We start from the raw sequence: 14,855 nt of genomic DNA on the forward strand, positions 1-14,855 counted from the left end.
ATATAATATTTATTTTTGAAAAGTCAATGACTCAACCCAGTCATCAACGAATATGTTTTATTTTCCATATTTAGTATTACATATTTTCAGAAAACCTACATTCGTAGAAGGTAATTGATATCGAATTTTTATCGAATCTATTCACAAATTTAGGTTTAAATACATAAAAAATCGGTGAAAGAAATGAGGAAACAAGTTGATAAATATTTAAATTAAGTAAGTGATTACAGGTTAATAAAAACATTTTAGTAATTGGAGAACCGAAACACGAAGTAGCCTAAATACATAGCACACTTTTGCAGAAGCAAATAATTATTGGTTTTTGTAGTTTCTACAAGAAAACTACCAAAAAAAATTATGAAAAATATTTAATTAATTCAGTCTGACGCCTGATAGTATATTTTTATTTTATTAATTCTATTGATATAAATTTTAATACTGTTATCATTCGACAGTTGTGGATACTAATAGGTAGAGATATACAACTAGAATTCAATTTATACTATTATAACAAACACAATATAAATAGTATTTGATTAATAGTATACGAAACATACACCTTATACGTATTTTAATAGATAATAAAGTTACGTCTATCCATAAACTTATTACATCAAGAAAATTCTATAAATCACAGCACAATACACACAAATCTGTACCATCAATTAGTTTTCCCCTTGAAGACTATCCCTAACCAAAAACTGTCATCATGAAGCTGCCTAATGATCGTTTTCCGTTAAGGTTTATATAAGTTGTGTCTGTGTGCGTGATGCGCAGGAGTGGCTGCTGTTCCACTCAGCCGCATTTGTGTTTCAAACGTCGCGCAACACAGACGTGCGCGTGAACAGTGTGTGTGTGTGTGCTTGTGTTAACTATTTGTGTGTTTTCGCTGTATAGAGGTATGTTTTTTTTGTTTGTCGAATGTGCGAGGCTTCGTACAGGATTCTTATTGGATTAAATTATAATATTTTATATTGGATAAAGTGCATTCTCGTTTAAGTCTTTTGTACGGGATTCTTGGTCACTGAAAGTGCGTAGAGAAATTATGGCATGTAAGTTGGGAACAATAATTTATTGTTATAAAACTCTTGTAGAGAAGAAATAGTTATTAAATAAATTTATAAAGAATAGAATGAAATAAGTTTCGTATGCTCTATGTAACGACTCTACATAATTTTAGGTATTGTTATCGTGACTGTGCTTTGGCCATGATTTTTTAATGCTTGAGGATTTGTAGAGTCCAATTTTATATTGAAATATTATTTCCTGGAATGGAAACTCTACATTTAAAATAATAATATATTAATCAAATACGTTTTCAATAATATATATTTTTCGTAGTCATTAACTGATAAAGAAAGAAGAATTTTACAACATTATTAAAATATATTGTGTGATTAGTTTACTGAAAAATGATTTTTTTATAAATTCAAATCAAATAAGTATGTATGTATATTCAAATGAATAAAAAAAAAACAAAATGACACTAACTCTACATAATAACAATTAAACTTTCTTATACTTAAATTTAACCAAAATGGCGTCATTTAACATAATATATTCGAAAAATCATAAATTAATTTAAAATGTATACTTCTGACAATAATTGTCTAATTAAGAATTAAACGCCGGAAAACACAGGTTTTCCTAATTTTCCGACCTGAAAATTTTTATTTCATTACTGAGTAACTTGCTATGCTTTTTATTTTAATTTTTAAAACAATTGTTTATAAAAACAGAAAAAAATATTAATCGTCATATCTATAATATAAAATGAAATAATAAGTTGAAGTTGAATGATAAAAAATCGTATAAGAAATGAAACTTTCCAGAATTTACTAAAACTTAGGCATCGCCGTCGGCTTCAAGTTTTAATATTATAAGGTATTAGGTTTGAAAAAATAGTGGTGATGTTGATGATAAGGTCCTTTATATCTATATTAAATAATTAAATCTAAATCTTATACCTATATAAAAATGAATTGCAAAATGTGTTGGTAAGCGCATAACTCGAGAACGGCTGAACCGATTTCGATAATTCTTTTTTTATTATATTTCTTGAAGTACGAGGATGGTTTTTATGTATAGAAAACGTAAACATGTACCACGGGCGAAGCCGGGGCGGACCGCTAGTAATAAATAATTATAATATTTAATTTTGCATAATACATTTTCTACATAGTGAAGAATACATTCATGGATAAAATTCACTTAAATTGGTAAAAAAATAATAATAAAATGTATTGAATTAAACGTTTTTAAGATTTACAGCATTTTTACTGTATATAAAATAACATAAATGCCTCGTGAACGACGGGATTCGAACCTATGCCTCATAAAAAAATATTTTAAAATAGTACCAAATATTATTTTTTAATCCCATATTATATATATATATATATGGGATTAAAAAATAATATATATATATATATATATATATATATATATATATATATATATATATATATATATATATATATATATATATATATATATATATGTACATAAATGTTATGAAGATATTTATACAAATAGCACACTTTTAATTAACTATATATTTGTTTTATCTCAAGGTCTTTATTTGCATTAAATAGTGATTAAAAATTAACAAAAACAAAATAAACATTTAAAAAAGATTGAACGTATGGGAGTGTATTTATAATAGGTATCTTCTTCATATAACAATAAAATTGCAATAGATTATAAGAATTCTAGGATTAAAACAATATTATAAAAAGCCTGGATTAGCAATTATTTGAAGTTATTCATAATCTATCTGTCCACGAAGTTTCATTCCGATCGGTAGAGTAGTTTATGCGTGAAAGAGTTACAAACATCCAACACTCATAATATTTAGCATGATAACTTAGAACAACTAAATACTTAAGCACTTTAAAGGTTATAAGGCAGATGCATTTCACGACTTGTTTCATTGATTGATTTTCTGTACCTACTAGCTATACTGTATGCGTGTTATAACAGATGTCTATATATTTTTATTTCATTATGTTATTTTTATTAATTATACTAATACATAAATCTGTAAACAGTATACCAAGAAACAATATAGTTAAATATACATCCTTATAACTTAGTACTCTCTTCTAGACAACCAAACTAAATTAATAAAAAAAAATATTTCTTAGTTTCCACCAAGAATCCAGACATCTTCAAATACCGAGTATAAAAAGGAAAAACATTATAAACGTTAAATAATACTTTTACTAACAATGTTTATAACCCAGTAAGTCCATGGGAACGTTGTTACAAAGTACAACCTAGACCTAGCCGTTCCCACACTTGAAGTATTCAGATAAAATTGTCTTATGTAAGTTTTTAACGTTCTGACGTTGGATTCCGTTTTATGTGCCTTTAACTGATTGTCGTCTGTGTATATTTAAATATATTTATAAAGTTATTTTTATGTAATAAATAATAATATGATCATAGGTACTCTTTCAAACTAATATAATCGTTAAAAAAACATTAGTACTTTATATATAAATACATTATTCGTGTAATTTGTACATACTTGCATCTGTTTGTTCTTTTTCTGTGTTTTATGTAAATCTTGTGTGTGTGCAATAAAGTATTATCTATCTATCTATCTATCTAATTTCCTATAGGAAATGACGGCAAAATTTGACTTAGGGCCGATTTTTCAATGTTTGGATAAAACTTATTCGTCGAATAATGTATAAAACTACCATTTTAAAAACGTATCCTAATTGCCGGTATTTGACAGTTTACGTGACATTTTAATATTATCGTGTAATACTTTATTGGACGGATAAGTTTTATCCAAGCATTGAAAAATCGGCCCTTAAGTAAATTGGCTGGACATAAATAGATGAGCAAGATAACAAATGAAATTCGGAACGTGTGTTTCCCTTTTTACACCATACACAGGTGAATAGATTTGGTTGAAATTATATTATTTTGTTCGTGGGTTCTTAGGCTATTACTCAACTATTCATCTCAAATTATACTATAGTTTGCGTATAAAGAAGGAATGTGTTTGCCTGTTTTCTGTATCTTCGAAATGTATGATTTCATGCAATGTAGAGTAGTACAGTAGAGCCTTTTTTTTTTTTAAAGTGGGGAAATCTTGCATAGATACCCACGGCCTCCGGGGGAGGGGCCGTGGGTTATGTCGGATTCCTACCGACCAAAACCCCACTGTGTTCCGTCAAGCCGCATCAACGACGGAGCCACGGGTATGGTAGAATTCTTCCGTGAAGTACAGTAGAGCCTACAGTAATTATTCGTGTAATTTTTTCATCATACAAGGAAAATGTCTTTATTGAATTTTATTTTACGAACTGACATTCTAATATACATATTATTTAAAAGATATACCTAATTAACAAAGATAGATAAAAAAATACAGGCTTGATATTCAACAATTATAAAAATTGTATTTGAGATTATAATATTTGAAAAGATACCTTTTTTGAATTAAGAACCATTTACACATCATATTGTAAAATAATATTAAGAATTAACATTTTACAGATAGTTGGACCATTCGAAAAGATTCTCGCAATGTTAATTATCATATTTTCCTGTTTATGTCATTTCATTGTTAATAAAATGTACATTATTATAAATGTAAAAACGTAAGAATTCCACAAGATTTATATCATCCATAAGTCGAATGAATTACATTATATCCACCACTATTAAATAATTTAACGTACCCTTATAAATGCTGTAAATTTTTGGATAAAATTATTCGGTATATCACGATGGATGTTTTATAAAAACTGCTCATCAGATGGGACTCATAATTTTAGATTAATTGATTGACAAACATCCATACATACATACATATAACCAAACATAATGTTTCGCGTCATGTTATTACTATAATAGAAAGACAAGAAAATAAATGAAAACAGTGGTCATTCTCAAATTCATCTACATTCATCAATGACCTGAGAAAACGGGTCATTTTTGCACACATAAATAGATATAGAAAAAGTTATATTTAAATATAAAACCGTTTAAACGATACAAACTAATAGATACAATTGATACATTCATAATCTCGGTGGCAACACCTTTCCATCATTTTTTGTCGTTAAAAAGTAAAAAACACAACTCTATCACACTTTCTAAATACTCGTCGCATTTAGTACGACACGTTTAAGATTTTACATTGAGAGTTGTTTGAAGTATACATCAATATTAATCCGTTTATCGATAAAATAAACTTATTTATAAATTAATTAAATTATTTATAAAAATAAATAATTTATTTAAAATGTAGAGCATATTTACTTAGTACATGGCCTTTCTTCTCAGTTTTATGAATTCAAGAGTATTATTTTTTAATTAGGTAAGTACCCCATAAAACGTCATACTAAATAGCATATATAAATAAATCATTTAGTTACTGAATATATAGATATATATAAAAATGAAACCCGTTTTCCTTGATCACGGCATCACGCGTGAACGGGTGGACCGATTTCGATAATTCTTTTTTTATTATATTCCTTGAAGTACGAGAATGGTTCTTATGTAGAGAAAATGTAAATATGTACCACGGGCGAAGCCGGGGCGGACCGCTAGTAGATAAATAAATATAGTCTAGTAAGTTGAATCTAAAAAGAAACATAAGAAATGGAAAATACCATAATAAAAGTACGATTACATTTCAATGTTAATAGTTAAGTTTAATTAAAGTACTACAGACTAATTTTATTGCACGTAAATGAGTATTTATCTACACGTATATAATAAAGCCGAAGAGTTTGTTTGATTGCCCTCCTAACCTCTGGAACCACGTTCCGATTTGAAATTATTTCACTGTTTGATAGTCCATTTATCGAGGAAGGCTAGGCTATATAATATTATCATCATGTTAAGACCAATAGGATCTGAGCACTGCGGGTAAAACTGCGGGGCATAACTAGTCCACCTATAAAGTGTCAATTCTAAATTTGTGTAATATTGTAGAAGCAACTTCACACCGTATCACCGACCTGCAGCTAACTTCACACAAAATTTATTATTCACTAGAGTAACGTTCTGCGCAGTCATTGTGTGGAACAAAATAGTGGCTTCCCTCCATTGGAGCATACGCCACGTGGTTGCTTAAATAATGAATAAAATTCAAACAAAATATAACCAGCTTTGTTTTGGTAATGACGTCACAGATCTGTAACAAAAATGTAGTTTTGTGACGTCACATTCAATAAAATTGCAACAAACTTAACTATGATTATTCACAAAAATAATATAGACAGATAAATAAGCAGTATTGATAGTTTATTTGCGACGACATTATTTTTTGGCAATATTCTCTTTACATTTTTGGCTAATATACCAGCGTAATTGACCGCTAATTTGCATAAAATTAATTATCTTGGGTGATTCTCTTAGCATCTTTTTTAGACAATATTGAATAGTGAAGTAGGTACCTACTTATTCTAATTATAATTTTATATACGCTACAAGTATTTATTCAATTTTATACCAAAGTTTCAAGTATAGTTACGCATTTTACGCAGTTTGTTGCTCTTCAATTAAAAGTTATACTTACAGAACGAATTTCCCTGAAACCTCACATTTAGAGATCAGTGTAGCAACTATAGCATGATAAAATATAGGTTTAGTATACAGGTATGGGTATAGAATGATAAGGGTATGCTATATGGGTACGATATGGGTATAGGTGTAGTACGATATCGGTATACCATATGTTTGTTTTTGCTTCCAAAACCTCGGATAACAGTTTCTTCATCAATGAGAGGTCAGTACTATTTTGGATTGAGTGAACATGGGCAGTGTGTGGAACCTGCCTTGCTCCATTGGAGCATGCGCCACGTGCTTTGTGTTCTGTTATATTTTGATACGAATTGTATGAAACGTTTTTTGTCTATGTAGATTGATATGTTTTGTTTGAACTGGTGTTAAGCGTATGTTTTGTCAGAATAAGGGATGGTATCTGGATGAAGTTTGCTTCAGGGATAGTTGATAGTATGGTTTAGCAGATAGGTTTCTGTCATAGATAATCTACCAAGTGGAAGAAGCATTAATTGATTTTGTACTACATATATTAAAGTTTAGTAAGTTGTAGTAGCGATCATCTCCTTGATAATTGTAGTAGTAGTGGCTCTTGATTGACTGAGACACTGGCTTCGCCGACGCAATCAAGACGATCCTGTGAAATAAAATTAATGTTATTTACTGATAGCTAGGTATAATATATAGGCAAAAATATAGAATTAAAATAGAGATTATAATTTTTGATAAATATACAATATGCTTATATTGTAGCAGTTGATTTCACAAATTAAATGCTACGTAACTAAAGCGAAAACTAAACAATCTGTGAATCTTTACATCATTCTTAAAGTACTAATAAAAAACTACAAATTATCCTAAAAAACCTTTAAGTTAGTGTTGCGCAAGTGCCCAGTAACCTTGCGAGTAATCGACATCGATAAAAAACCTATTAGCCAACTATCGACCTCTGTTTTTTAAGGGATGTACTGATGGTCGATTTTTTTACCTTTTCATTTGGGATTAGGGTCATTTTATAAACCAGGGCAGGTCCGTGACTCTAATTTTAAATTTAATTGAAACGACAATATGAACTTGGTGTAAGATAGAAATTCGGGTAATTTTTTTAAGGGTTAATGTGGCTATACACTAACATATTATACGCTGTTTACGGAAAGATGTTTATTTTTTTTATTGCATCAGTAAGACTGTATAGGTCGGTGTTAAATTAACTTATATATTATATAATTTAGTTCAGTACATAAAAACATGTGATAAGTAGCAATATAAAATTTATAGAAATGTAGAGTCGACGAGATGAAAGACATTTTTGTTCTATCGCAGCACATTCAACAGAATCGATTCGCAACATAAGTAATGTAATAATTATGTGAACTTTAACTTTAACTTTAACCTCACACTTGATCATATCATACACACAGTGGAGATCGTGTAATATCAAGTTGATATACACGATCTCCGGAGTCCGGGCAGTTTTTACCACGTTTTTACTACGTCACCGAAAACTTAATAGTATGACCACAGTATAATTACATTTATAAATTTTTAAATACGCGGTAAACTTCAATCCCATTAAAAATAGAAAAGAAACGGTCGATTTTGTCAAATATCCAAGCAAGGTTAGGCCAAGTTCACACAAGCTGAGGTCGATCATTGTCCACGCTTATTTGAGTAAGAATTATTTAATTATATTTTGTTATGGATTAAAATAAGATGACATTGATGATTTTTTTAATTCACGGTACTGAAGGGCGTTTAATTGTTTATTTGTTTGTATTAGTTAAACTATGATAATTGTGAATTGGATTCGTATTCGTTATGTAATTTAAAAATAGGAAAACATGCACAAAAATATTGAGTCTATTTTATAATTTATTATGTGAAATGATAAGCAAAATGAGAGTGAATATGTGCTAGGTAATTTTATTGCAAAAGTACTTAGTTGAGGTATAGACACATAAATTGGTTTTCATCAAAGATCGAACTAATGGGTGAGCATAATTTTAAAGACAGAGAATATCTGTTCAAAAAATACATTGATGGTAAACTATTCAGATAGTTTAGTTATTTTTGTCACATAGTTACACAAGCAGTAAATAACTATTAACAAGCTACATAAACCAACATTACTTTACAACAATAATATCTCATTAAAATAACAATTTAACATCCATAATTAATGATCAAATCCAGACAATAAACAAAATTATTCGAACAATGGCGGCCGCTCTAAAAACCGTCATTACATCCTTTCCTGAGGGAAATCCATTTTGGCTCGCTCCCATTTCCCATGCCTCCACAATGCGCAGGCGCAGACAAAATGGTTGCCGCTGACGTCACTCCGGAAACGGCTCCGTTTTGAATTTGGAACGGTCGAACGAGCAATGGCGGAACATCCGGCGAAGACGTTACAATGAGCGCGCGATCAGATCTTGTTTGTCGTCTTAATTTATGCAAATAATTGTGGGTTGCTTAATTTTTTGCGTTTTATATGAAACTTGTTATTATCCGAACCATTATATGCTCCTATAATTTATTATGAGTAAATCTTGTTCAACTTTTTCTGAACGTGTGCTTGAAAATGAAGAAAAAAATTAGCGTTTGCGATTTACGTCGTTTATAACGTTAAATGTTTATATTAATAATAATGAACCAGTTCTTTCTTAAGCACTCTATAATAATATTAAACTTTGTACAATATTAAAATGTATTCATGGAGGAGTAAAACCCATTTTAAATAATAATTAAAGTGCTTTAAATAAAATTACTTCTTGGCTCCTAAAGTATAATTTTGTAAAGAAAAACGTAAGTCATTTAGAATAAAGGATCTTCCTTTCACATAAAAATGAACTTTTTTATCAGTTTATCCGTAAAATGATACGAAAATACTGAATCGGTAGTCGTGTGAAGTTCCGATACAAGCAATAATGATTTGAAATGGTAAACAGACCGCTAATCGCTGTGGTTACGTGTAGGGATGTGCGCTATTATTGATAGAGTCGATAATTTAAAAATTTTAATAAATAAAATGAATAAGACTACACACACGTGTGTTTTAATTCAAACTGAAGTGACATTATTTTAATGTGACTTTAATATAATTTTTATACACATTTTATAAACATTCATAAGTAAACTATTAGATAAATCTGCAAAGAAATACAAGATTTTTTTTATACTTTTAATGTAGAGCGGCTTCTTTTTCTACAATGAAATTTGTAAGTCACCCGTATCGACCAATTCAACATCGAATTCAATAACGATTTATTGCAATTATCGATAAGAATGCAAGCATCACTAATCAATACGAACGGTGGCTCTTTTAGAAATAGAAAACTCAATATTAGGTTTCGAATCCATTTATAATTTTATTTCGTTCGAACGGTAGTAATGACATTATTATTTAAATGAAATAAACATACAAAAAGTGATGCGGTTTTGAAAGGAACTTACCTAATTGGTTTTAAAGCGAGATTTAAAGCTGAATGCGATACTTGATAATTTATTGAAAAAATATGTTTTTATGTGTAGGAAATTTGGCCAGCATGACAATTTTTAGCATAAAAGATTACAATACATAGAGGGAAAAATTTACTGTGAAAATGTTCAAAACCTGTTTATTAGACAATGTTTACGTAAAATATAAATATAAAAAAATAAATATAAATATTCAGGACTATTTTCACACACGGCACGATCTGATCCCATACTAAGCATTCGCTTGTGTTATGGAAACAGCTTCTTCGATTCGCTTGTGTCAGATGGCTGATAAACATACATATTATATAATTTTAAATAAATACTTATATAGATAATTAACACTCAGACACAGATCAAACATATATTATGTCACCACAAAAATATTTGCCCCTTGTGGGAATCGAACCCACAACCTCTGACTTGGAAGGCAGGGCCACTACCAACCAAGCCAACCGGTCAATCAAAATATTGAATGAACTATGTGTATAGCGAACAAATGACGTTTTATATTGTTTTTAATGCTATGAATGGTAACATAACTAAGGAGGTTTCTCCTCAACATAGTTTTGAGTTTGATCCCCTCAAATTATCGTATCAAAACATAGAATAATAACTGTCTTTAACTGTTTTATTTACTTTTATTGTCAAAGAATTACAACTACGGTTGTGAATGAACTCTACTACTCCCTGTTTTTTTTTCAACGCTAGTGTAAAACAAATGCTAGAAAAAGGGCGCCAAAACAAAAGTTTAAGAAGAGTATCGAGAACAATGGGACAAAGGTAACGAGAGACGGACCACTACAGACTGACCGCATCCGCCACCTGTACCCAGTATCAAGTGATTTTAGAGACAATCACTATGAAACCACAGATCTATAGTTCATATACACATATAGGTTTATACAACAAATGTATTGATATTTCTTTTTGTTAAAGTTTTGAAGAAAAGTTATAAAATTTTTGAAAAAAAAAAATTAAAAATTAAAATTGGTCCTGAATTGGACCTTCTAGTAAATCAATGAGGGTATATAAAACTGTATTTCAGTTTGATATGGATATAGTTATCAATAAGTAGAGTCAACTTTTAATAGGTAGGTATGTACATATCATTTTTTTTATACATAGTATTGTATTTAATTACTAAAGTTTTAGTAAGAGTGGGTTACTTTTTTATAAGTTCCTACGGTTATACGGGTTAAAATATGTATTTCAAATCTGTTTCAATTCTCGTTATTTGCGGGTTTGAATGTGATCAGTCTCTATGCTAAACCGATATATCAGTTCGGGAATGGAAACTAGGACCCTTAGATGGATCTTCTTTACATTAAACACTCTACCGAAATTATACATTAATAGAAGAAAATCGTTACTTTTGTTTTTATTATGAACAAGGAAAAATATTCTGACAATGGAAGAAACATTTATTCCTTTACAGGATATTTTTCCTACATTATTATATAAGATAGAGTCATTATTATAAGAAATGCATTTTAGGACATCACGCTTAGTCGTGACCTAGGTTTTCACGGTCTAGTGGAATCTAAGTCATATTTTTCAGAAATCTAAAAGAACTAACCTAAAAATAATATTATATTTAAAACATCTTCCATGAAGAATATAACTTATATTGATCCAGCATTTCGGTAACCTAGATAGACATAAATATGTTTTTAAACAATCTTTTTAGAAAACAATAACAATAAAACAACAGCTAATAAAATACATCAAACGGCGGCACAAACAACGATAAACTTAAAACGTAATTTAGTCGATTGATAACTCTAAGTAAATCTTCGTACAAAACGAGCTTTTAAAAGCTTTAACAGCTTTTATCTCCATTCAAATATGACGGCAACTATTCACCGCAAAGTAATTTTAATCTTATTATCTTTATGGGTATTTATATGCTAAATTTCCAAAGTTCCAAGTCCAATTACATCATTTTTGACATAAGTGACACATCCACACACAAACATTAAAAAAAAATATTTAAAGCCATTTCGGCATAAGTAATACACATAAATAACAAATAAAACTTTAACCATAAAAATATATAAAACCATAGCATTATCTAGAGAGCGTCTAGCCTAGGGCTACATCTCCGAGACCTAGATTCACAAATACTTAGGTATTCAGCTCCGCGGGCGACACTTTCTTTAGCGAAGTCTAAATAACGTTTTGTTATTTTACTACTTATCTATTTATAAGTGCAATAGTTTAATAGCACAACTTTGTGTTTAGGATTGAATTTTCGTGACAAGAAAAAATGAAAAGTGTAACTAGTTCTTAATAAGTAAATAATTGTTAAGTTTCTCCATAAAGTTAATTAATTTGAACTCAAACTCAAAAATGAAAACAACTAACAAGACTTCGTTTAGAAGCGGTTTTGAATCATCAAAATATAAAAAAAAAATTACCACCGGTTTGGGAAGAAGTTTATTCAGTAAATTTGCTTAATTTTTCAAGGTATAAAAATAAATTACTAACAATAAAACATTGAGATATACATATGGAGACGACACCGCCTACATCACTTATGTTCCGCTCAACATAAGCCATATGGCCAAACTGCACTCAGTCGCTTTAGCGCGATGGTCGCGTTCATGTCTTGTTTGTTTTATAGCAAAAAACCATGAAACTCATCAAATATGCCCTCGAGTGTGTTGCGATATTGCACTAATAATTCAAGTAATGCGGCAAAGTGCAAGGAAATAACTTTTCATCGGTAATTAACTAGATAATCATTTTTAAAACTTGGTCGCCATTTTGCGTCATTTGTCATAGACTCAAAATTTAAGAAATGTCATTTGGTATGAATGATGTTTAGATAGTAATATTACATTACATTTTCGTCATTACATGACGTAAATTTTATTGTGGAAAATAATAATTTTACACATTTGGAAAATATTGTACTGTGGATATTATTTGAAAAAAGGTTAAAACATGAAAATATGAAAATAAATTACATATCTACGTATCAATTTTTTTTTGTTACATTGATTGGTTTTAATTGATAATTTTATTAATAATTTATTAATTAGATTAATAATTATGTATTTTATTGTTACATTGATTGTTCTTAATTAGTAATAGGCAGAATATTTAGGAATTTTCGCCTCTATGGCGGTGAGTCGATGACATCGCTTAATCTATGACTCACAAGCCGCCCCACGCCGCCGCGCTTGGCGCACAGATTTTCTTCGTGGTGTCTCCTCCATACGTAGTAATAATAGCTCAATGCAATAAAATAATATTTTAAACAATCATAAATAAATGAGAACTATGCAGGTTTTAACCAGAAATACCTAGGTCGTAATTACTGAGTTAGGTTCTGAGACAAAAAACGAGGAATAAAAGATACTTCCTGACAATTACCGTAACTACTGTTGAAAAACTGCAACGAATTTTTAAACTACCGTCTTTTCGTTTTACATAATATTGACGGATTTTCATTGCAATTTATTTAAATGTATCATATAAATTGCATTATATTTATGAAAACTAGGCTCTAATAAACGATAAACATGTCTAGTTTTAATTGAGAGAGATTATAGATTTTTCCAGTTTTGTTAATTCATTAAATTTACTCAAAACGGAAAAACAGTGTGTGTGCCGAGCACACGTGTGAAAAGAATATCAAAATCGTCGCCTTAGTCCTTACTCCATGACGTGACTGTATTGCCATGACTGAAATTTTACTCTCAACGAGCCTACAGAAGTTTTACATCAAAAGAGCAATTAATCTCATTCTCTACTTTTTAAAATTTCAGCCAATCGCGTGTCACTTTTGCGTGACTAAACATTCTAAAACATAAGTTCACATTCTTGTTCAATAAATAATTTATTATAATATTGTGTACAATGTCAGTTGTTTACTTCGAGCTAACGAGGAAGTAAAACAGCTGATTGTAACTGTAGTAACGGAAAGTGGACACCTGACTGAGGGACGGTTTGACCTTAAGAAAAAGTTCATATAAGCTCTGATAAAGGATCGTGTGTCTATGGTTGTTTCCCGCCAAAATCGAATCTTGGTTCGGCATTCTGTAATTTAAAATTCGAATGTGTAATTAAAAAAAAATTGACAGATAAAAATAAAAAAAGTGAACTGGCATTCGAGAAATATCGTGGTTTTGGAATGATGGTTGAAAATGGTTTGAAATTTGAATGTAATGAAAAATTTCACGCTAATACTTCTTGATTTATAACATTTACAATGTCATTAAAGAAATATAAAAACAAATATCACTACAATTTATAGAACGTCATCCAATCTAACAATTTCCCGCCAAATCCTCAACCGCCAAAATAATTACAGACAGTTTTTATTTCCCTATCATTGTCATCGCAGGAAATGACTTCACCCCTTGTAATTGGGCATAGCACCACGCGTCGGCATTTGAATGAAGCCTGCATTATCTATGCTTTTTATAAACTTTTTTTCAACTGTCAATCAGGTTTTTGACAGTGAAAGTGCTTTAAACATAGACAAGAGTGATCATAGACACTATTATGAGTTCTATTTTGTCTATCAAAGCTCGAAAAATCAAAATGTTTATACGCTTGCAAGTAAATTCAGTTTGTGGTCAATGATCTCTCGATATTACTTAGTGCCGTAAATTTTTCATTTGAATCGATAAAAAAATTGAATAATTATTCTAGTCATTGGTATTTTCTATCAAACATGCATATAAGGATCTGATCAAGGAATAATGATGTAACAAATACGTGCATTTTTTCATTCACTTTAAATTGCCCTCGTCATAAAAAGATTTTATTATTCGAGAACTTGTATCTGTGCTTGTATGTCACATTTTTGGCGCGCTTGTAAAATACGTCCT

General features: G+C 29.8%; 1 protein-coding gene across 4 annotated transcripts in view; it reads left to right on the top strand.

Annotated features, from left to right (window-relative positions):
- The first annotated feature begins 761 nt into the window (after window positions 1-761).
- Window positions 762-14,855, top strand: part of sv (paired box protein shaven) — a 92,792-nt gene continuing 78,698 nt past the window's right edge. For all 4 annotated transcript variants that reach the window (XM_089710274.1, XM_089710276.1, XM_089710277.1 and 1 more), the window contains exon 1: window positions 762-899. The gene's annotated coding sequence lies outside the window, so the exon portion shown is untranslated. The remainder of the gene's footprint in view (window positions 900-14,855) is intronic.

This window comes from Colias philodice, chromosome 24 (genome assembly GCF_061535455.1).
Source record: "Colias philodice isolate Cphi_HAF_F1 chromosome 24, ilColPhil1 Martin Lab GWU primary, whole genome shotgun sequence".
In the NCBI taxonomy this organism is placed as follows: Eukaryota; Metazoa; Arthropoda; class Insecta; order Lepidoptera; family Pieridae; genus Colias; species Colias philodice.